Source organism: Rattus norvegicus, chromosome 17 (assembly GCF_021556685.1).
Source record: "Rattus norvegicus strain SHRSP/BbbUtx chromosome 17, alternate assembly SHRSP_T2T, whole genome shotgun sequence".
Taxonomy (NCBI): domain Eukaryota; kingdom Metazoa; phylum Chordata; class Mammalia; order Rodentia; family Muridae; genus Rattus; species Rattus norvegicus.
In genome coordinates, this window is record NC_141550.1 from 35,693,845 (window position 1) to 35,717,330 (window position 23,486).

The following is a 23,486-nucleotide window of genomic DNA, read 5'->3' on the forward strand; positions in this document are numbered from 1 at the left end:
GACAGAGAGTATTGAATCTTTGCATTGTCTCTTCATAGGGGCTGTAGTCTTCAGGTAGAGACCATCTTGAAGACAGCACTGCAGTAAGCATGCTTATTTGAAGTACACAGAGCACATAAGTAAAGAGTAAGTCTTGGTGATTTGCGATTTATTTCAACCATCTGATGTGCTCCTATGTGTATGCAATGTGTAGACATTTTCCAGTTGTAAAAACAACCTGAATTCCATCTCTCCCAGTACACAGCGCTCACATGCATGCCTGAACATAGGTGAATATGTGTCAGTTGGAAAGAGGGATCAGGGGAACTGAGGTACAAATGGAAAATTCAGTGCCGGAGCTCTTGCCTTAATTGGTAGTGTTGAAAGAAACCTTAGCCCCCCAGGGAGTTCTCGGTGACTGTGGGTGTACTATGACTGCCTTTCATTTTATTGGCTCACTAAATTCTTAGATTACTCTCTGCCGTTTGATATTGACAAACCATAAAACTCTTCAAGAACCTGTGTGGCAGTGACTTACAAAGAATTATCTTGTTAATAAACTCGCCATCATTTGGAATTCAAGTTTAATTAAAATGGAAAACTAAATGATGATGTAAAGACTTCTCCTCATTTAAGCCTATATCCTTTTTATTGTCTCTTGTCCTCTTCTCTCAAGTGAAAGACAGATTTCATCTTAAACCCATATTTTATGGGGGGGAGGCAAGGTGAATTTTTACAAAAACTGTTGTAATTCTTTTTCTGTTGTCAGCTTTTATTTATTTATTTATTTATTTATTTATTTATTTATTTATTTATTTATTGGAAAGGGAGTTCAGAGGTAGAGCATGAGGGAGATAAAAATGAAGAATCCATGGTATCCAGGGATTCTGATTTCCAGTATCCCATTTATGGATGACGGTCATTTATGGATGCTTCAAAGATGTTTCCCAAAGAGTTACCAGATCCCAGCTCGGAACTCAGGTCATGGCTTGCCGTTGCTGGAGTAACAGGATGCTTAGCTCTCTGGAAGTTGGCTTTCCTATTGGAAAGCCAGGAAATATTTTTTCTTTCATTAAATGGAAAACAATGCATGCACCCAAGCTTTAGTGGGATGCTGATACCCTGGGAGGTCGACCTGGTTATGTTGGTGGTAAAAGTCATGTTTCATCTTTCAGCCTTTATGGGTTCTGGACTTCTTGGAGATCGGCTCCTTAAGCACAATGAATTATGTGTACTGACTCAATGTCAGGCCATAGGATTTTGATTCCCTTTCTTTTTTCTCCCTTAAATATCCTGGAGCAAAGCCCTGACAAGCTTAGCCCTTATGAGATGTTGTAGGCCTGTGACAGTCCTGTACACTGTGATACAAAGTTACCATAAAAGAACTGGGAAAATGGAATGTGTTGTCAAGGGTCACAGCAAGAAGCTTGTAGAGGCAGATACTGCTGTTGGGGTTAGTGGGAGTTTCTAGTTACCCTCTTTAATCAAAGCTTTCTGGGCTCACAAAAGACATTCCCAGTCTGTTGCTTGTATCTGGGCAGGAATTTTGCCCAAACAGTTTCAAGTGTTCTTGGGGCCCTCAGGCCTGTTCACTTAGGCCTCTCCGATTATGAATCTATAAACCTTAGTGATTGTGAAGTCTTGAAGGAGAGCATGCTAACGAGTACATAGTCAAAACACAGTTCTTCTTTCAGACTGCCCCAATCCATTTTAGGTGCCGCGCCATCGGTCCCCTTCTAGTAGAAGACATGATACAGCAGGTTCTGCAGCTCTTGAAGGACCTGTTCTGTGCTAATGGTGACTGGGAGGATGCATAAGTTTACATCCCAGCAGCTGAGCCCATGGAGAGATACACGTGACTTCTGAGAGCAGCAGGAATTTCTTATGGCTTTACAAAATATACAAGGCATAAGCACAACGCATTAACATTAACACAGGTGGGTTAGCCCAAGCATCTAGGAGCTTCACTTTCCAGATTCCACAGTGGTGAAGGCGATGAGGTTGCCCTTTTCACTTATAATTTATCTTTCAAAATAAAAATTGATATTATAAACATCTCGAGTCTCTTATTATAGTTTAAATACTCGAGTTTCAATCACTGTTTGATACATCCTGAATGTAACTCCAGGTCTCTTATGAGAGGGTAGAAAGTCATTAGAAATCTGTTTTAATAGGATTTAACCTGTAGTGTTAGGGTTTTTCCCTTCCCTTCAACTTTTATCAAGTATTTAATTGCCCACCAGATGATTTATTTTAGAATTGGCCTACTTCCTCCCCCCTCCCCCGCCCGTTAATGCCTGTGGGCAAATGTAAATGTGTAGTTGAATTAGCAAGCCCAGGATCATTCCGAAAGTTAATAACTACAATGGGGAATCAAGTGGCTTTGATTTCCCACTTTTTCTAGATTGGCTGTGCATGTCACATGATAGAAGGGGGAGTGGAAGGGAAGGGGTCTCGTGAGGAAGCCTTTGGCTTTGGATTGTTTCATTACCATAAAGAAGTGTTATGTCTGCTGTAGGAAGTACAGGTGAAAGCTGAGCCTGGGGGCATGCTTCTAATCCCACTCCGGAGGCCGAGGCCGGAAGGAAGGGAGGGCGTGATTTGAGACCAGCCTGGGCTCTACTGTGAGTTCTAGTACAGCCTGGATTTCAGAAAGAGACATTATCTCAAAATAACGAAGGCAATAAATAATTTAGAGAAAAAGAAGAAGCACAGAAAGGACATTTCTTTATTCTTTGACTCAGAGATATTCTTGTGAATCCTTTGATGAGGTTTTTTTTTTTTTTTAAATTTCAAGAATTAAAAAAAGAAAAAAAACCCATTTTTAGTTATGTGTCCCTGTGTGTGTGGAGACATGCGCCCTTGAGAGCAGAATCCAAGGAGGCCAGAGCTCTAGGACTTCCTGGAGCTGGCGTTCCAGGAGGTTGAGCTACCCCACATGAATTCGGGGAACAGAATTTGGCTTCTCCATTAGAGCCATATGCACTCCAACCAGAGTCCTTTCTCTAGCCCTTCCTTTGACAGTTTTTACAGAGTATTTCATACTGGAAGCATACATAGATTTATGAAATAAACATCAATAAAATCCTGCTTGTAGCCCTCCATCCGTGTATTCTCTTTCATCTCCAGTCATTTCTCCCACACTTTGCCTCTGATAAAACTTGCTTTTTTCTTCCCATTAAAATGTGTTTTAGGGGTTGGGGATTTAGCTCAGTGGTAGAGCGCTTGCCTAGGAAGCACAAGGCCCTGGGTTCGAACCCCAGCTCCGAAAAAAAAAAAAAAAAAAAAAGAACCAAAAAAAAAAAATGTGTTTTAAAAAGAACCATGCAGCTCTGGTGGCGATAGCCTAGCCACACTCTCTTAGTATAGTTTTCCTGTCTCCTTTTTGTTGTTGTTGTTCTTGGTATTCCTTCATAGTTTTGCAGTAATGCATCTCTGTGATAGTTGACTTATGTTGCATACTCAAAAAAATGTAAGTGAGCGGAATTGTGCTGGGCGTTTTTGCACCCTTTGCTAGAGGAGCATTGAGAGCGTTGCAGGGCGCACGGCTTCAGTAACCTCCTGATTACCCTGGAGGATTACATTGTGTACATGTGCCGCAGCCTATCTGTTTCCAGTCAGGGAGCATCTGGGTTGGAGTTCTGAAGTGGGTCGTAGATCCTCCTAGCTCTCACCAAGTTCCAGATGCTGTTGGCTGCCTCTGAGCCTGAGGACCGCTTCCCCCATACTGCTGTAGAAAGCCTTTTTACCAGCACACACTACACAAGAGAGCAGTCCTGGGAGCAGCGCTCCGTAGGTGGCTCTTGAAGGTTCTATGTAAATGTCACATTTCCCATAGGTCATTGCAGCTCCCATAATTCCCCCCATGAAATGATGCCTCAGTCACTCACTCAGCAGGTGGTTCACTTTAATACCTGATCATCTTTCCTGTCTTGTCCACTCCTTCTCCCCATCCCATGGCCCTGTTTATTTCTTCTTCAAGATAAACTTAATTAATTTTTATCTTAGGATCTGGAGAGGATCAGGATATCCGCAGCTTTTGTCCTTATAGATGAGCGACTGTGGCCATTCTTGTAGCACACAGAGTAAGTTGACTCTCTGCTATCCATTCCCAACTGGATCACTAAGCAGGAGTGTGAGCTTTATTAGATGGCATTGGTTTGTTTTCCAAGGTGTTTGGAGCCAATTCTCTTAGACCATGAGGAGATAGTCCTATTATATGGTGGCAAGCATATACTTCATGCTGCCGCTTCTCAGGGTTGAAATTTGCACTCCTGTTACTTTATGTGATTGTATATCTTTATGTGTATTGCTAAGTATCTTTATTTTTCACTTGTAAGATTTGTATTCCCTTCTTAGTTCACATCGTCATTTGACCTATAGTTCTTTTATATAGAGAGAAATAGAATATGTTGTTATATATACTGATATATATTACATATGTATTTTATGTACTTATAATAGAAACAGTATATGTGGTTTAAAGTTTTTTGCATTTATTTATTTATTTTTTTTGCATGTCAGTGTATGAGAGAGAGGGAGGAAGGGAGGGAGGGAGGAAAAAGTTGTGAGGGAGGGGTTGAGTTGGTTTTCTTCTTCAACTTGGGGCTGCCTGGAATTCAACTCCTGTCACCAGGCTTGGTGGCACAGTACTTTTACCTTGCAAGCCCCCACAACTGCCCTTCTTATATGTTCCTGAGACTAGTATTATTTTATTTGCTGCTGCGTTTGTGACGAGTCTGCTATATGGACACTTTGTAAGGACAAGCATTGATTTAGGATGGTCTCTTCAGGTGGCATGTGCTCATTTTACATTGATGTGCAATATTCTTTGAGGGGTTTTCTGATTTGCCTGTTTCACCTACACTCTTGGATCATTATCATTTAACGCACTTACCCATACGGCCACAGTTAAAACCCGCGATCTAATTTGTTTCTCTTGCCCTTCTCTTCGTTCTTTCTCTTCCTCTCCCCGCTCCTCTCATGGCACTTAGTACTCCCCCACAACAGAAATCCAGTACCTTATAAATATGTTAATGGTGATTTCTTTTTATCACACGGACAAATGGACAATTCCTTTCTAAATTGGAATCGCCAGATAAGTAGCCGATATCTAGAATGAAGTGTTTCTGACAGAATAGATTTGGACATGGTGGTGAGGTCCAGCCCTGCTGAGCCATACTCAGTGACTGACACCTCTGCTAATAAGGTGGTTTTTGAAATACCACATAACTGGAAAACTATCTTAGAAAGTCCCAAATATTTGCACATGATACTGGCCTTTGAAGAGGAAGTGAGACCAGTGATGGAGAATCTGTCAGTTTGTCCAGATGTCGCAGGAACATCTGTGATAACAATTCAGGCCTTGATAACCCTGTTGTCCCGTCCAAAGCTCCAAGGAGAGTCCCACGCTGGAGACTCACGGCCTGGCTTATTCAAAGCCTCAGGAGAAGGGATGGTTGCTCCTCCTCTTTTCCACATCAGTTTTCTTACAGCTTCAGCAAGGCTCACTTGGTTTTCTATTGTTTTTTCGTTTTGTTTTGTTTTTTGGTTTTTAATAATTGAAATTTCACAAGAATTTTTTATCAGCCAGCCCAAGTCTTGCTTTCAGCAGCTCAGCATAGAAGGAATTTTCAGTTTATGAAATGAGGTTGTGTGAGGTCACTGGGATGGTGCCTGCTTTCCTCACAGCGACTTCAGTGGCAGTTATATACTGTCTGACATGCTTTGTTTGGGACTGCCTGGTACTGAAGCATGCAGGTTTTGGTCTGGCTTCCTGGGGTCACATCCTGTTCTGTAGTAGCTAGTGTGGTACACAGTAGTCCCTGTATCTTAATAATAAAGTATTCGTAAGACCCCAGTGGATGTGAGCCATAACCCATATGCCTCACCACTCAAGAAAGAGGCACAGGGAACCTAACCGTTTCGTTCGACTCATATTAGATGGTAAATTTTGGTAGATGACATAAAACTGATTTTATGTATTATCCTCAAAGTGTATCAGGAAATTCTGAACCCGAGGATACCAGGCTGTTTGGGGGATTTTTTTTTTTTCCTCCAGAGAGACAGCCTAGTGTGAGTGATTAGGGATCCTGCAGGAAAGCCCAGTTCAAATGTATCCTGGTTATTGTGCTGAAGGGTGGTTCTTTTCTTAGGCGTTAAGTACCACCCTTGGCACAGCCTTGGCTCAGTTGATAGAGTGTTTGCCTGGCATGCAGTTTAGTCCTGAGTTTAATCTGTACACCATATACATCTAGCATGGTGACACATGCTCGTAATTCCAGTCACACAGAGGCAGGAGAACCAGACCCTCAAGTTTATCCCAAGCTGCATAGAAAGTTGTAAGTGAGCTTGGGGTACACGAGACCCTGCCTCAAGTGACTTGTGTATTTTTTCTAAATTCTACAGCATTAAAAAATTATCCTCAGACATTTTTAATTTGTAGAGCACCCCCCACCCCTTTGCCTTGCTATGTAGTTCAGACTGGCCTCAAACTCAGGATCTTCTGGCCGAAGCCTCCCAGATGTCAGGATTATAGGTATGTACTACCATATCTAACAATATTTAAATTTTGTTTTCAGCATCCTACCTGCAGCAGCATCAGTGCATGTGAGGTGGTATTCTCTAATGCGAGCATTTCTTCAGCCTGGGTTTGTTTAGGATAAAATACAATAGAGAACTGTCTTAGGAGAGACTGCCTTTCGTGGCGTTGGCATGGGGGTGAAGGCCAAGGGATGAGGGCGGGGGGTGGGGTTGTAGGAAGAGAGCAATGCATGCAGGAGCAAAGGTATGAGTCAGAGAAAGCCAAGGATTGGCAGCAAGAGCAGCAGCTAAGCATCCCTTGTCTGAAAAGCTTGGGGACCACAGGCGTTTCACACAATGACCTTTTCGGACATTAAACATTTATGTACCTATACGTTATGAGATATCTTGGAGATGGGACACAAGTCCAACCCTGGAATTCACTCATGTTTTATACATACATAGCACATGTAGCCTGAAATGTTTCTTTACAGTGTTGCTTGTATGCCTACCTCTTGACCATCTCTCATTCCTCAAGTATGGCGTTTCCCATTTGTAGCATCATGTTGCTGCTTGAGAAGTTTCTGACTGGATTTATTTGGATGTTTTTGATTAGGTGTGACCAATCTGCCTCTTTCAGGATAGAACTGGACCAGAAGAACTTTCAGGGTCCTGATTATTATCTGTGTTGATGGGGTTGTTTTACACTTGTCTTACAGTTGTGAAAACCACTCAAGAATATGCCACACATGAAGGTGGTGTATGTTACTGTCATCTGGCATGTTGGTCACCAGAACTGTGGCTTTGAGCATTGGATTAACCCATATTTGTTTCCTTCAACGATCTGTATTTACCGATCTACATAATGCTTACATTACAGTAAATGGATTTTATCGTTTAGACTAAGGATACCAGAATATGTCAACTTTTAAGTTTCATAGGGGCACTGTTTTGCATGTTTATATTCATCAGATGTCCTTCAGCAAATATGCTGAAGGTGGGCAAACCGAATTTGCCTTTTCCAATATCCTCTGAATGTTTAATGAGGCCCTTTCAGTCTCACAGCCTTTCTTGCCTATGGCTACTATTTTCAATGTAACTGTGTTCTACAGTTCTTTTTATTATTTTCGTTGAGGAAAGTAATTTATTTCTTCTGCTTTCAAAGATAGCTTCCATTTGTGCGGGAGTTCTAGATTTAGTACAATGCAGGGATATATAAGACACATTTTCAAAGTGCTAGGATCCTGAGAATATCTAGTAAGATAGCTGGGATGTATTTCCTGAGAGGGAACATGTTGCCACAAAGACTTGGCTTTGTTCTTTTGTACAACTTTGCACATGTACCAAAGCTTTAAAAATTGCCTTTGTGTTACCCAAATAAGAGGATGAGTGCCCACCACCCCACCCCTTTTCAGAAAGGAAAAATGTGTTGCAAATAGATCTCAGCTGATTTCTTTGATCATAAGTTTCATATTATGGTCCTTTAATTTTTTTTTTAACAAGCTGAATGTTTTTACTAAACACTATGAAAATACAATTATAAGCTACTACGTCAATTAGGAATTAGTGGTTCTTAGAACAGTGGATTATTCCATAGCTCTGTGAGCACACTCAGTCTGCATGCTAAAATTAATTTAAATATAATTAAGGACAGAAGTAGAGATTTTAACCATTTCCTTACTGGCTTTTGACACCATCAGCTGTGGTTGAATTTAATGGGATCAGGTGAAAGACTCATTTAACAAAGGTTATTTTTTGTAAAGGGAATTTTAGTGGTACACATATTAACAGGTATGGTACTCTGGTCAAGAGTTACCCAAACACTGTAATTTACTTCTAGGTAAGTATCTCAATTAATCTGCTTCTTCATTTCAAATCTTAGGAAGAAAGGCACCAGTTTACACTAAAGTTAAAATAAGTCACTTAGTGAGCAGATATCTGGTATTCTTATAAAGACCCCAGCCTTAGCAGCCTCAGGCGTGTGAGGGATGTAACTTAGGGTCATGGTTCACATAGGAAACTGTGGTCCTGTTCTTACCCAACCACCAGCCACATGGCACCCATCAAACACAGAATAACAGTTAATACCGAGAATAGACAGTGCAACTCTAAGGACACGAAAACCAGCTCAGATATACAGATTGTGAAGAACAATTTTGTAATTACACGAGACATTCCAGTCTACATCTTTTATATGTAAGAGAGCTTCTTTACGATTAATTTGTAGTTTTATGAAAATACTACATCTCTGACAAACGTATATATACAATCATCATGTACAATTAATGTATTCTAATTAACCAAATTAAAACATTATTTTGTGGTACTACGCCATGAACCCAGAATTTGTATATGCTAAGCAGGCTCTCTACCACTGAACTCAGCCCCCATTTCTTTATAAAACAGGTCTCTGGTGAGTGGGTTAGGGTCTGGAGGATTTGTGACTATACACAAAGAAAAGGATCTAAGGGGATAGATCCTGAAAAGCGGGCTCCCAGAACTAAGGAGCACCTGCCTCGTTTTTTGTGATGCAGACATATTTTATGATAAGGCACATGCGTCTTCATATGTTCGGCCAACTCCATTTCATAACACCTCTCTACTCACATTCTGTTTACACTGTGCCTCGAAACGCAGCTTCTGATCTCTTAGGATTTTGCCTAGGTTTCCCTATGTGTTGATTTTATACACTTTTAGGTGTATGTAAAATCTCACCATCCTGTGTGAAGAATTCTTTGTCTTCCCAGGGTCTCCTGACTAGGTCTCTTTTGTGCCCCTTTCTTCCTGAGTGTGTCCTCTTACTTCTTCCTCCACTTCTTTCTGCTCTCAGGCTGTGCCCACTCAAACACAGGCTTTCTCCAATCTGGATAAAAAAGTCAAAATCACACAACAGATTATGGGTGTGGAGATTTTACCCACGTTTGTCAAGAGTGAAAATCCCAGGACTAAGAATAATTTTAAATGGCAGAGTAAACATCCCTGCTATTCTTGTCTAGTGGGGCTATTTTTCATCCCCTGAAGTGGCTTTGCAAATTGCCTGCTCTTTTTCTCTCTCATCCCAACCCCCTTTGTTCTCAAATTTCCATACCATTATAAGAGACTGGCCCCGAAAGGTTATCTCCTTTCTCTCTCGCCTCCCCTTGCCCTCAAACAGCTCATAAAGATATTTTCCTAAATGAAGACAACCCCCTCCCCAAGAGAGATTCTGAGACCGGCTAGAATAATACGTATTTCTCCCACAATAAATAAACTAGTCATGCAGAATACTCCAATTTTAGGCCTGTTAGTTGTCTTTCTGTCTCTTGGATTGTATCTGGGTTGATTTTCTTCTTTTTTTTTTGGTTTTATATCACAGCCGGCTTTGATTTCTTTGACCATCTGTTACTGGGGGAGGGGGCGGTGCTTCCGAACATGGGCCCAGCTGCAAGGCAGAAGACTCGCTCACTCTGGTATTCTGGTTACTTCTCATATGTTTCCACCTTGTGGCATGTCTAAAATGTTTGTAAGGGACGCATTCATGGGTGAACAGAGAGGCTTGCGTGTGTGTGGCCAAGGGTGATTGTCATGGGGGTGGGGTGGGGTGAGGGTTGTTATTGCTGTGCCCTGAGCTCTTGGTCATCAGTGCAGGACTCAGAGTATCTTTATTGAAGCTCACCTAGAAACACCTCACAGCTCTATTCCAGGATACTCTGAAACACAACAGCTTTACACAAGCAAAGGGAAACCAAAATATGTCCATATGAGCCTGGGCCCTAGTAACCTCTCACTGTGGAACTCGGGGGGATCTGTTGACCAGAATCTTCTCCTACATATTTCCCTGACTGGATCATATTTGATTAAGTGTTATTTCTAAACACACCAAGTGAAACATGAAGCTACTCTGTTGTATTTATTGCTTTTCCAACGTTCAAGTCATCTCTCTCCTTTTAATTAGCCAGGGTTGCTTAAGAAGCCTTTGGAACGTCTGCAGGAAAATCACCTTAACACATGGTTGGCTGGTTCTGAGGCTCGCTTTTCAAATGCTGTGGCTTGTGATCATTGGTTTCGTTCACCCCTTCATTCAAGAAGGCTTGGCTGATTGCCTGGTATATGGTAAGGAGAGAAAGGCAGGAGGCAAGACAACCTTGTTCCTTCTAAGAACAAGGGGGCCACAGGCAAACTAGGAGAGCATTCTTGAGTATCCAAAGCATTAAAGTTATGAATAAAGGTTATGGGGACAGCTCCGATATTAAAGTACTTGCTATGCAAGTATACATGCCTGAATTCAATCCCCACAACTTGCTTCAAAATGCTAGGCATGGTGGTACATGCTTGTAATACCAGTGGTGGGAAAGCAGAGCCAGCCAGCCTTGCCTAATGGCTGATCTCCAGGTGAGTAGATCCCACCTCAAAGGAGGTGGTTGGCCTTTCTGAAGATAACCTCTATACACATGTGCACACGAACCCAATGTGTGCACAAATGCACGCACACACACATACACACACACGCACACACAGACATACATACACACATGCATGTGCATGCATACACACACATGCACACACACACGCACACACACATACATATACACACACGCACATGCACACACATATACACACACGTGCATGCACACACACATATATACACACATGCACATGATGCACACACACATACACACATGCACACACACATACACACATGCACACACACATATACACACATGCACATAGACACACACACACACACACATAGAAAGAGAGAGAGATTTAAAAAGTTACCGATGAATGCATTTATATTGGTGTGACACAGACTGATAAATAGCACTAAGAATTCCTCAGTCAGAGTGTGCAGGATGAAGGATCCTGTCAGGGAATAAAGTATAATTTAAGCCGATCCACAAGAGATGAGCAGGATTCAGAACAGCTAAAGTATGTGCTAATTTATCAAGCAGAGTGTAGCATCAGAGAGGGCTTGCTTTACAAGAAATCTGTTGTGCTGGAGAGAAATGTCTCAGCCACCGACACAGTTAGAAGATCCTTTGCTACTGTTTAGAGAAACATGATTTGCTTCCCAGCACCCACAGCAGGTGGCTCATAATCTAGAGTATACAGCACCCTCACGTGACCTCCATGGATATCCCCAGACACGAGTACCTTCGTGTGTTCCTCTCCCTGCCCCCTCCCAAAATCTTTGCTGAACATTGTGTAGCATGTCCCATCACTCAGGAGGACGAGGCAGGTGGATTTCTTGAGTTTGAGGCCAGCCTGGTCTACACAGTGAGTTCCAGGACAGCCAGAACTATGTAGAGAACCCCCCCCCCCCAAAAAAAAAAACCCAACTAACTCAAAACCAACCCACCAATAAAAGCATTTAAAATAAACTATCCCTGGGAATGGTGGTACCTGATTTTTATCCGCAGTTGGAAGGTAGAGGCTGCTGTCTGCAGAATTATAGGCCCAAGTTCTGAAACCCTATCTCGGAATGAATGAATAAATAGATAAATACTTTCAAAGGTGTGTAGTAGTAAGAACTATATTAGGTGTGCATATGTGTATGCATGTGTCTGTGAAAATAGAGCCGTGATCCCTGGTGTTGGGGTTGCTGGCAGGAGCTTAGTGTAAAATGATTCGCATAATGTATTCATTAACTATTGGCACCGGAGTGTGCTGTAGCTGTTCAGATGGGCGGTTATTGTTCTGATAACGAAGAACAAGTGTCTCAAAATTGTTGCCCAGTAAGAGAGCAAATCCAAGAGCGATATGCAGAATGTAAACATATTTGTTTGTAGCCAGTGCCTTTTCTGAAGAGAAAAGTGCTTGCTCCTTCCAGGACAACCTGTCAAGAGTACTGCAGGTCTGATGGATGACAAGAAAAATAGCTGTTTCCTTCTAACCCTAACTCAGAGGCCCCCACTCATGGGTGTTGTATTGTTCTCTTTAGAGGCCCGAACTAGAAATGACAGAAAACTATACATTGCTTGTTATGCTTTTTTTTTTTGCTTTGGGCTAGGGGTCTCAGACTGTTTTTAATCCTTAGGGAGAAATATTAGTTAATTCTTGGTTTTTCACTCTGGGCAGATACCTTTATGTAAATTTCAAAAGTGAGTTCAAAGGAGAAAGTTGCCCAAGAACTGTGAATGGAGTGGGATGGGGGGGACGAAAGTGAAACAGCCCCTCTGTTTGCCATTGTAATTAGTAGGGTAGAAAAAAAGGGGGCCAAGTGTTTTGTAAGGCAGGGGAACTAAGCAGGTCCAGCTTGCTGAGGAGGCCCTGCAATGGATTCTTTTGCAGCCTGAGCAAGACATTGTCTTCAAGGAGGAGCTGGCCTCATCCATGGCCTTTCTTCTCTGTGCATATTCAGTCATTGCAGGTGGCCCTTTGCTCCCAATGCTCCTCATTTTCATAGGGCGTCCAGCTCCCCCCAGCTCTCTCTCAGGAGTGTAACCAGAGCATGTGTCACTGTTGTGGAGAGCTGAGGAAGCCTCCCTGCCACAGGACATCAAGACACAGTTTGCTGCTTTGTCGTTTGATTGTGAGTAGAGTTGAGTACTTTACTATAGGATTTTGTACAAGATGTGGTGTTCTTTTAGAGATTTTTATTATGCATTCTTGTTTCCTCCCAACATTCTAAAGGCCGAGTTCCACTGCTTTGCCTCATACAGTCCTCTATCACTGAGCTGAGAAATGGTTTGGGGAGTGACTTTTGTTGTATAAATACCAGTGTGTGCTTACACACACCACAGCTTTACAGATAGAGCCCATGCTGCACATGTGGTCTGAAACTCTGTCCCATGGCACATGGTATATAATACTATTACCTTTTCAAATTATACCTATAGGTGTCAAATATTTCAAGCTCCCCCTCCCACCCCCCAATTGGGGTAGACATCATTATGGAGTGTACCAAGAATAGTACATCTTTATTTTTAGAGTTAAAACCACTGAAAAGCTTTTTAACAGAATGGATATATTGGAGAATTAAATGCAGCTTTCTGGGGAAAAAATGTGGTTTTAATATCTTGTTTACCAAAAGCGAGTCACCTTTGTAATCTAAGAAATAAAGCCTTCCAGGGCTTTGCAGAGTCACTCTTAACAGTTTGAGTTATCTTGGTGGGGGAGGGGCCCTTTTTGTTCAAGACTTTGTAGTAGGAAGCCTGATCCTTTTATGCCCAGTCCATTTGGCATCCTTGTGCGTGACAGCATTGGACAGCGCCACGCAACCTTATACGGCATGATTCCCTTTCTTAAAAGAAAAATTAAAAATGGGTCAATGAGGAGATTAAATTTTAATTTCTCTTAAGTAGAGGAACCTGAGAAAACTATAAAGGGCTCAGCCAAGCTCAGATAGTTCCACGTTTTGTAGCCAAGCAATTCAAAATAGATCAGTTTATTTCTCAATGTAAAATGATACAATTCTGGACACACCTGTGAAATAGCAAGGCTTCTGCAAAGAACGGAAAGGCATTAACCATGCCTACAGTCAGTGGTCAGCAAAGACAGAGCACAGAAGAGATGAAGCAGTGTTAGGCTTAGCCTCACTAGAGAGTGCAGAGTATTTGAGAACTACCTGTACTTAGTCAAATGTGGCATGGATCCTATGTCTCGCTAAGGCAGCTGGCCAAGAGGAATTTTCTTATTACGTCTACCTCCGTGCTGTTTCTTTTCAGAACTTTAAGGTGGTTGTCTGGTTGTCGTGTGGCGCCACCATTCTGAGCTCACATGTTTGTCTCTTTGAGCCAAAGCCTGGTGCAGAGGATGACAGCACCTGTCACTTGGAAAGTGACTTGGCTTAACTGTTGGGAATCATCGGCTCTTTCCATTGCTCATGCCTTTGGGTCACGGTATTGTGGGAGGCTTGTGTAGTAATAGCTGATGGGTTCCTTCTCATATTCCTAATGCAGGAGAAAGAAAATTCCACTTTATTGATTACTTTTAAAAATTAATTATTTTATTTATTTACATCCCAAATGTTATCCCCCTCCCAGAGGTCTTCATCCTCTCCCCCTCCCCCTTTTTCTCCGAGAGAGTATGTATTGTTTATTTTTTTTTAAAGGTTAATTTTTTTTTCTTTCTTTTTTTTTTTTTTATTAACTTGAGTATTTCTTATATACATTTCGAGTGTTATTCCCTTTCCCGGTTTCCGGGCAAACATCCCCCTCCCCCTCCCCTTCCTTATGGGTGTTCCCCTCCCAACCCTCCCCCCATTGCCGCCCTCCCCCCATAGACTAGTTCACTGGGGGTTCAGTCTTAGCAGGACCCAGGGCTTCCCCTTCCACTGGTGCTCTTACTAGGATATTCATTGCTACCTATGGGGTCAGAGTCCAGGGTCAGTCCATGTATAGTCTTTAGGTAGTGGCTTAGTCCCTGGAAGCTCTGGTTGCTTGGCATTGTTGTACTTTTGGGGTCTCGAGCCCCTTCAAGCTCTTCCAGTTCATTCTCTGATTCCTTCAATAGAGGACCTATTCTCAGTTCAGTGGTTTGCTGCTGGCATTCGCCTCTGTATTTGCTGTATTCTGGCTGTGTCTCTCAGGAGCGATCTACATCCGGCTCCTGTCGGTCTGCACTTCTTTGCTTCATCCATCTTGTCTAATTGGGTGGCTGTATATGTATGGGCCACATGTGGGGCAGGCTCTGAATGGGTGTTCCTTAAGTCTCTGTTTTAATCTTAAAGGTTAATTTTGATAATTGAGTACCTATGAGTATCTGGTCCAATATTAGATATTAATGTGGCATTAGTTTCATTTCTTTCCAATTGTCTTCTTTGACTTTTTTATTGGTTGATTCTTTGTTAAACTTGGGTTGGAACTCAGGGCCTCATTCACACTGACTTCTCTAATTTAATAAAAAAATTTTCTTACACATAGGGATCAGAGGACAATTTGAGAGGCCATTTTCTCTTCTACCGTGTGGGTCCTAAGAGTCACACTCGGACTGGAAGCCATGTTGGTTGCTTGCTTCATCCTTTGATTTCTTTTTAAGTGGGGATAAATCAGAATTGGACACTGGTTTTCTTTATTACTTTTGCTTACGTTAGTGTGAGGTAAACAAGTGTTTTTTGTCCCCACCCCATCTATCCTTCATACTGTCAAAGTTATCACTACATAATCAAAGTCTCCCAGGATTGACCAGGCTCATAGATAAGTGGCATACAAGGATCTTGGCTGTGATAGGGAGTAGGCCTGTGTGGAGATGATGGATCAGGCGGAAAGAAAGAATTCAGGCAGTGTGGTGAGATTGGTTTACATTTCATGCAAGATCGTCCTTCCTTACTTGTATGGTCAGGGTAAGCAGAATGAGTGTAAAGACGGGAAAGAACAGCCTTAGAGCCCTTAGCTCGTCTTTTACCACACAAGTTTTTCTTGCCTTCAGTTCCTGTTAACTGTTTCTCCTTCAGATTGGACGGAGAGACTGCCTATTGTTCTATGGAGTTACATCCATCTGGTTAGTTTGTATGGTGCATCGCGCCTTGGTATTTCTCTTTACCATCTCCCCTTCCACAGATCTGCCTCTCTCTCAGCTAATGTCAGACTCCCCTTTCTCTCCTCACATTTCATTCCTCCAACATCTGTAAAGTGGCCAAGCTCTGAGAGCACACTTAAAAATGGATTGGATCCAGAAGGGCCTGAGCCGTCTTTGCCTTAATGTGTCGAGTTTTAAATTTACAGGCTTGCAGCAAGAGAGGTGGGAGAGGAGGAGAAACAGTACGACCTCACCTTCAGGAAAGGAAGGGGCTGCTTTCGTTTCCATGGGAGGGTTGCCACTGCAAAGGGGTGTCTCCAAGGTGAATTCTCGGCTCAGTGGCACATACATAAATCAGCTTGAATCTGGAGGCCAGTGACAAGAGTTTGGCTGGAGCCCCGTGACAGCTTTGCGGTCAAGAAAGAATATGTAAATTTCCAGAATTCCCAGGAATGCCAGCCTCAGAAAGAGGATTAGGGGAATCCAAGAGTCTTGACCTTTCCTTGGGACTGAATAATGGGTAGAGCTTGTTTTCATTAACAGCTTGACTTTGGTACTCGAAATAAAAACACTCCGTTTTTACCATATTCTGATGGGAAATTTATTAAACGTTAAAGTCTAATCTGAAAACAAACCATAGTTTAAGTAAAACTGTGCAGTGCTGTTTAATAGTGTTTATAACTTGAGAGCTGAGGGTCTGGCCTGACTAGCTCTGATAGGCTGAGGAATTCCAAAGACCCTCCTCCCATCTCCAGACATGTTTAGAATGGTTTATTTGTGGTTGGTTTTCCAGCTTGACCGCGTGTTTAGACTTTGTGGGGATAAACAGACAGAAAGATAAACTTCCTTTTCAGGTGAGGTTTGTCCCTTTTTGGAGCCAAACACCAATCTCTAGACCATGACTTTGCCAGTCCTGACACTACATACTTTTGGGAAGTCCTACTGCGTGCCCAACCTGCAGCGTGTTTTTTGATGCTTTGTTGACACATTGCTATTGACAGAATAATAGGTTTGTTTGTTTGTTTGTTTTTCTGTAAAGGTCTTGAATTTATGATCCTCTGCTTCTGTGCTTTTACCTCGAGAGTGCTAGAACTCTAAGTATGGGCTGTTACTTTGGATTTCTGCAGGGCTGGGTATCAAATCCAGGTTCCCTTGCATTCTAGGCAAACCCTCCACCTACTGACCTATATCTCCAGTCTCCAAATTAGAGACCCATTCATTGGGAAACTGAATCAGATACACGCAGATTAAGAAATTTATTTAAGCAAAACCTAAACTACAGATGTAGGACTGGAGAGACGGCTCAGGAGGTGAAAGCCACTTTCCTGCTTACTCTAAAGACCCGAGTCTCATCCACAGAACACACGTGGTGGAAAGAGGGAACTGCCTCCTACAGGTTGATATCATTTCCACATGCATGTCCTGGCATGCATGTACACATATGCATAAACACATGTAACTAAACATATGTACTGAATGAAATGTCACATTTTGATGTGTCTAGTCCTGCTTCAAATAGATAAGAACTCTGTAGTCAGGAGGAGAAAAAGTGGGTTTAGCTTGAGTTCTTTGAGAGTGTTTGATGAAATAAAGAAATGGAAGTGAGATGGTCCTAACAGAACGAATGCACTTTTAGGAACCTGATGTTAACAGATTAAACAGTACAAGTCATGTGGAGCTTTTTACTTGGGTTCCTTGCATGACTTTTAGGGGATGCTAGGTACCCTCCATCCGCACTGCCATGGGTTCATGACTCTGTCCTTAACCCTTCTCTATTTTTCCAGTCTGCTGTGTATGTAATCGTTATCTCTGTGTGACTGACATAATTTATATTAGATAGTACCAAATCAGGGATTTTGTTCAGATGGTGAGGGAAGTGTAATCCATGTTCCATGACAAAGAGTTAAAAGCTCTTTGCATGTGAGCATAGAGCAGAGTACATGAGGGGAGATGCCTAACAGGATGCTTCCCAACATTGGCAAGACTGGCTTGTCCAGAGAAAGTTTATTTCTCATATAGATCAATCTAGGGTGCAGAATTGGGTAGATGTACAAACGAGTCTGTGACAGTCCATCTCATCTTTGGGATTTCTCACAACTGAAATATTCAATGGAGTAGGTTTCCTTGTTTGTTTGTTTTGATTTTTAATAGTGAAATTTTATCCCAAAGTGTTAGAAGTTGGGTATAGCTTTTTCAGCTGACCGTTCAGATGGGATGGCAGATTTGGACCAAGCATACCAGGAAATTCTTTTCAACCGTAAATATCTTAATCATTCGAGTATGTGTTTAAGGAACAAAGGCAAGTAGAAAGTATGAATGCTGTGTATAAAGAGACTGGTAAAATATGGAGAGCGGGGCTGGAGAGATGGCTCAGAGGTTCTGCTCTTCCAGAAAACCTGGATTCAATTCCCAGCACCCACATGGAATCTAAACCTGTCTTTACATCCAGTTCTAGAGGATCTGACGCCCTCACACAGACCTACATGCAGGCAAAACATCAATGTACATGAAGTAAAAATAAATAAAAAATACAGAGGAGTTACGGGAAGAGGAGATCCTTGTGTATCAAGAATGTGCCAGGGATAGACTAAAGAGGCAGTGTAGGAGGTAAGGACACTGGAGGCACGATAGGTCACAACCTTCTGTAACTCCAGCTTCAGGGGTAATCTGATGCTCTCTTCTGGCCTCTTTGAGTAGTACATAACCATGCACGAAGGTAAAATACATACATAAAAATAATAAAAATAGAGTTGGCCATGCTGTCAGATGGCCTTTAGTCCTAGCATTTGGGGTTAGGGCTGTGAGTGGGGCTGGGCCAGGTAGAGCTCTATGAGTTTTAGGCCAGCATGGTCTATGTAAGTTCCAAGCTAGTAAGATGAATGAATGCATGGGTGAATGAATGAATGAACGGGGCTGGATAGATGGATAAGTGATAAAACGTGGTTGCTTCTTTCCCAGAGAACTGGAGTTTAGTTCCAGCACCTCTACCTCTATTAAGTGACTCACAAATTTTTGTCACTTGGGCTCCATGGCCCATGGCATCTGAAATCTCTTCTGCCCTCCTCCGGCAACTTTACTCTTACCACACACAGACAGACAGAGGTGCACGCATTAATGCAAATAAATTAAATCTCTTTCTTTTTTTTAAAGGAATGTAAGGAGGTAGCAGGAAGAGGTTGCTTAGACGGTAAAGTGTTTGCATGGCAAGTATGAGGGCATGAGTTTAAATCCTCAGTACCCATGTTAAAATCAGGCACGGTAGCACTTGTTTATAATCCTAGCACTGAGGAGGTAGAAGCATGAAGAGCCACTGTGCTCACTGGTAAGCCAGCATAGCCAAATCCATATGTCCCTGGCTCAGTGAGAGACTTTACCTCAAAAAAAAAAAAAAAAAAAACAAGATGGAAAAAGATGGAGGAAAAGATCCAAGCTCTGGTCTGCACATCCACATCCACACATAGACGCAGGCATCCATGGATATATGTTCACCCTTCCGAAAAGCCCGTATGCATGAGACAGTGTATTGAGGATCGAGAACACTGAGATTGTTACAAAGAGAATTTTAAATGCTCTGATAGGCTCTGGACAGCCTTCTTGATTCCCATGCTGGGAAAGTCTAGGATGGGCCAATGTTTGTGAGGTGTTTTGTTTTGCTTTGTTTTATTAATCTCATACCAGAAGTAGGGGGGCATGAGGACCCTGGCATGGAGACTGTTAGTGGAACTGGTTATTCACTGTCACTGATAGAAGGGAGAGCAGCAATGGAAGCAGAAAGAGAGCAAACCTAGAATGTAACGGAATAGCCCATAAAGGGCCTCCTCAGTCATGTCCTGAAATAGAAGTCTCCAAATTATTAATTGAAAGTTATATGCTTAATGTGTTAGACCAGTGGGCTAGAATTAGTAATTTACATCTCGATCTATCACTCAAGCTGACCAGTGACCTGAGACAAGTTATTAACATTCCTTATATTCCAATTTTCTCACCGTATTATCCCAGCATGGGAGAATGTTTACAAAATGCACCAAGTTCCAGAAGCCTTATTACAACAATGCCATGCTGTAAGATTCTTGGGCTTCAATTATATTGCCAATGGCATTTAGAATTTCTCAACTTGGAGGACATTTTTGACCTAGCAGGATTCCAAGTGCCCTTTCTGAGAGATCATCTTTGAAAGTGTGGCGACTCTTTCAAATATCAGTTTAATATTGGTGAAAAGTATATACAATTCAGGGTTATTGTTCCTGTTTCCAAGCGCAATATGATATCTGGAATATATTGCAGATGCTTTGGCCTCACCTATTTATAAAGGGCTGGAACGGTTTAGATGGGTGCCTTCCCGAGGCCAGTGATGCATTTTCTGTGGAGTCCTCTGAACAGGCCTTTCTGAAAAGAATACATTAGGTCTGTCAGAATGATTCTTTTCAGGGGATGACGCCTTGCAGATGCCCTTTGTTGAGGGAGAACCGATTAGCCTGCAAGGCTTTCTGATCTTCAGGAAGACAGAAAATTTCAAACATTCTTCTGCCATTTGAACTTCCCTGTAAGAAACCCTTAGATATTTTCATTTTTTACACTACAATAATCATGAGCCTCTTGCATTTTAAAGCACAGAGATGGGTATATCTTAGAGTAAAATTAACTTCTTACACATTCATTTATCAATAGAAAGGCTGCACTGGATCCCAGTTTAGTTCCTAATTTGTGGTTAATATTCTTTGCTCTTGAACATTGTCCTGCAAGAAATAATGTATGTGACCCAGCTATTACAAGACATAATCATGCACATGCATGCACACGCATGCATGCACACACACACATCTGTCAGTGGCACATGGTTCTATTTATTGATCTGTGTTTAACTGTCTTCAACAAGAGGACATGTGATTTCAGGGTTGGGGGGCCACCACCAAATAAATAAAAATAGCACTAAATGAACTGGAAACATGGAATTCCTCAAAAGACCTGGGCTCAAGGACTTAGAAATCCACTTCCTGCTTTCACCACAGACAGTGTCAGAATGTGAAAGGAATTCCCTTTGATTTATGGTGGCTTATAATACATGTCCCTCTTTGTACCCAGAGCCTCAGACCTGCTGTTTTATAGGGCATGAGCCTTTCTGGTGGTCAAAATTTTAAAACCAAACAATAATCTTGTTGAGTACCTCCTTAAAGGATGAAATCCAGTCTCATGGCTTGGGTTTGTACAGTGTCTCACAGAGGGGCACATGTTGACAGGTCCTCATAAATGTCTTTGTTGTTGCTGCTGCTGAATGGAGGACGGAAGGGTGAGAACTGCCCTGGGGAGCAGTGCTGCCTATGATAGGAGGAGAGCTACTGGACCCAGAGGGGGATGATGGATGGGTGGACATATTCTGGCAGATGCTACTGCCGCGCTTGAAGAAAAAAGAAAAATGGCTGATATCGTCTGCCCTTTGTGTCCTGGCCATCTGCTAGAGATACTCAGGTGTCTGAAGTATTCACAGGAACAGAGAGCAAACTCCATTTGTGGTGATGTTCTCCTAGCCTGCTTGATCCCCTACTGAGTTCCCCACCCATTCTCGTTCCCTCTACCTCCTTGGCTTCCTCTCTTCCTTTCTCAGCCTGTTTCTTGTATACAGTCCTCAGTTTGCTTCCTCTCCTTCCTGTAATAGAAAAACCATTCAAGGAGGTGGAATTACTTCAAATTTTCACACGTGAGCCAAGCTGAAGCTATCCTAGAGAGGGGAAGGAAGGGCACATTTGTTTTCTGAGACAAGGTCTTGTGTACTTCAGACTGGCAAACTGTACCATGCGGATGAAGATGATCTTGGATTCAATCTTCCTGCCTCCGCCTCCTGGTTGCTGGGGATTATAGCTGTGTACTACCAGGCCTGGCTACAAATGGTATTTTTTAATGCTCATTATCTTATAAAGATAATGGACTATCCTTTAAATAGAGCATTTTGTCTATAGAATCCATGCAACCTTTAGTGGTATTGATGCACAGTGTAGCAGGAGTTTTATGAGGGTTCTATAGTAATAGAACAAAGAAAGTCATAAATCAAGACACTTTTCATCTATGTTAGAACGTATATCAGGTAGTGGCTTACAGTAAAGGGGGTATGATAGATTCAACCCAGAGCGGCTATTGGAGGGGGCTCAAAGTGCTCGACATAGTCCAAGACAGTTTGCAATTAGAACCGGCAGTGTTTCACCTTCTACACATTGATTGGAATTCTAAGCAGCTAATCAGCCATATAGAACGTCAATGGAAGAAGCCACTTCTCTCTGGGAATGTCCATTTATGCCAAGTATTGTAGTAACATGGCAAGTTAAGGCTTTAGCTCAGGTATGATTTTGCAACTGAACTGAAATTCCGCTCATTGCAAACAAATATTTGAAAAGCTGAGGCCCTTACTGTGCATTGCTATGTTAGTAGTTAACCTCATTCTAGTCTGTATAGACAAGATGATTTCTAAATGAAGAGAGAAATAAGATACTAGATTCTGCTTTAAGAGAGTTTAAAACATCCTCATTACTGTTTGCCTATGTTACTTCCAAAATTCACTGGAAATGTAATCCCTAAATTCATGTGTTAATGATGTTTGGAGGTAGAGCCTTGGGAGGTCCTTAGGATTAGCTGAGGTTAGAGGGTGGAGTTCCCATGATGCATTAGTGGCCTTAGAGGAGGAAGAGGAGGGGCTACAGCTCTGTGGTGTTGTGCCAGGTTCTGTGCCTGGTCTGATGCAACTGAGCCCTCAGCAGCTGCTAGTCTGTGCTCCTGCAGTTTCCAGCCTTCGTAGTTGTGAGTCAGAAAAACGTCTTTCCTTATATGTTCCTCAGAATGTGGTATTCGGTCATAGCAACAGAAAACAGTAGGAGACAGTCGTTGCAAGCTTTTTTTTTTCTTTTTGCTACCTTCATAGCATGTCTGCTCTGCACAGATCTTCCAGTTGGAAGGATTCTGACCTGGATTTCACCCCCATGTCCAGGGCAATCTTTTTAGAGTAATTTTAACTTGGTCTTAGACGATGTCTGGCAGGGGGACCCTTACGGTCACAAGTAGAAGATGCCTGTTACCTGATAGCTCCAGCTGTTATATTCAGGTGAGAGCCTTCATTCAGTTCTAGACCCATTTGTTCTCAAGCACTGTCTTTACCTTTTTGGATGAAGCTGCTGTCATTCCTTGCTTTGATGTGGTTCTTGTGCTAAGTGTGCCAGCTGCAGAAATTGCTCAGAACTCTTCTCTCACTCTTGGCCCTGAGTTACCTCGGCTAGCAGAACAGAAGCCAAGAACAACATGGTGTGATTGCCTTCCATGCCCATAGGTCCAACCTAGTGTAGAGAGTGAATTATGGCTGCTCTGGGCATATGTAGGTTGATTTTTCCTGTTGCCATCTGTAAACAATAGAGAACACCGAGTATTTACATAGTGCTTATGCTATGGTTAAGACTCCTCATGGCCCAGAGATGATTTAAGGAATATGGGAAGATAGCAATGGGGGTTAAAATCAGGGACTGGAACTTTTCATGCAAAAAGTGGCTTGTGGCTAATGAAGGGCAACT

General features: G+C 42.2%; 1 pseudogene across 33 annotated transcripts in view; it reads left to right on the forward strand.

Annotated features, from left to right (window-relative positions):
- Nucleotides 1-23,486, forward strand: part of LOC134482707 (uncharacterized) — a 501,539-nt pseudogene that overhangs the window by 76,669 nt on the left and 401,384 nt on the right. For 17 of the 33 annotated variants that reach the window (XR_015641638.1, XR_015641640.1, XR_015641623.1 and 14 more), the window contains exon 1: nt 22,664-23,026. The exons of 3 other annotated variants lie outside the window; for them this stretch is intronic. The product of XR_015641638.1 is annotated as an uncharacterized LOC134482707, transcript variant X31 (transcript). Of the gene's footprint in view, nt 1-38; nt 127-22,663; nt 23,027-23,486 lie in introns of those variants that run through there. 13 more of the 33 variants (XR_015641635.1, XR_015641630.1, XR_015641626.1 and 10 more) reach the window with 2 other exon arrangements.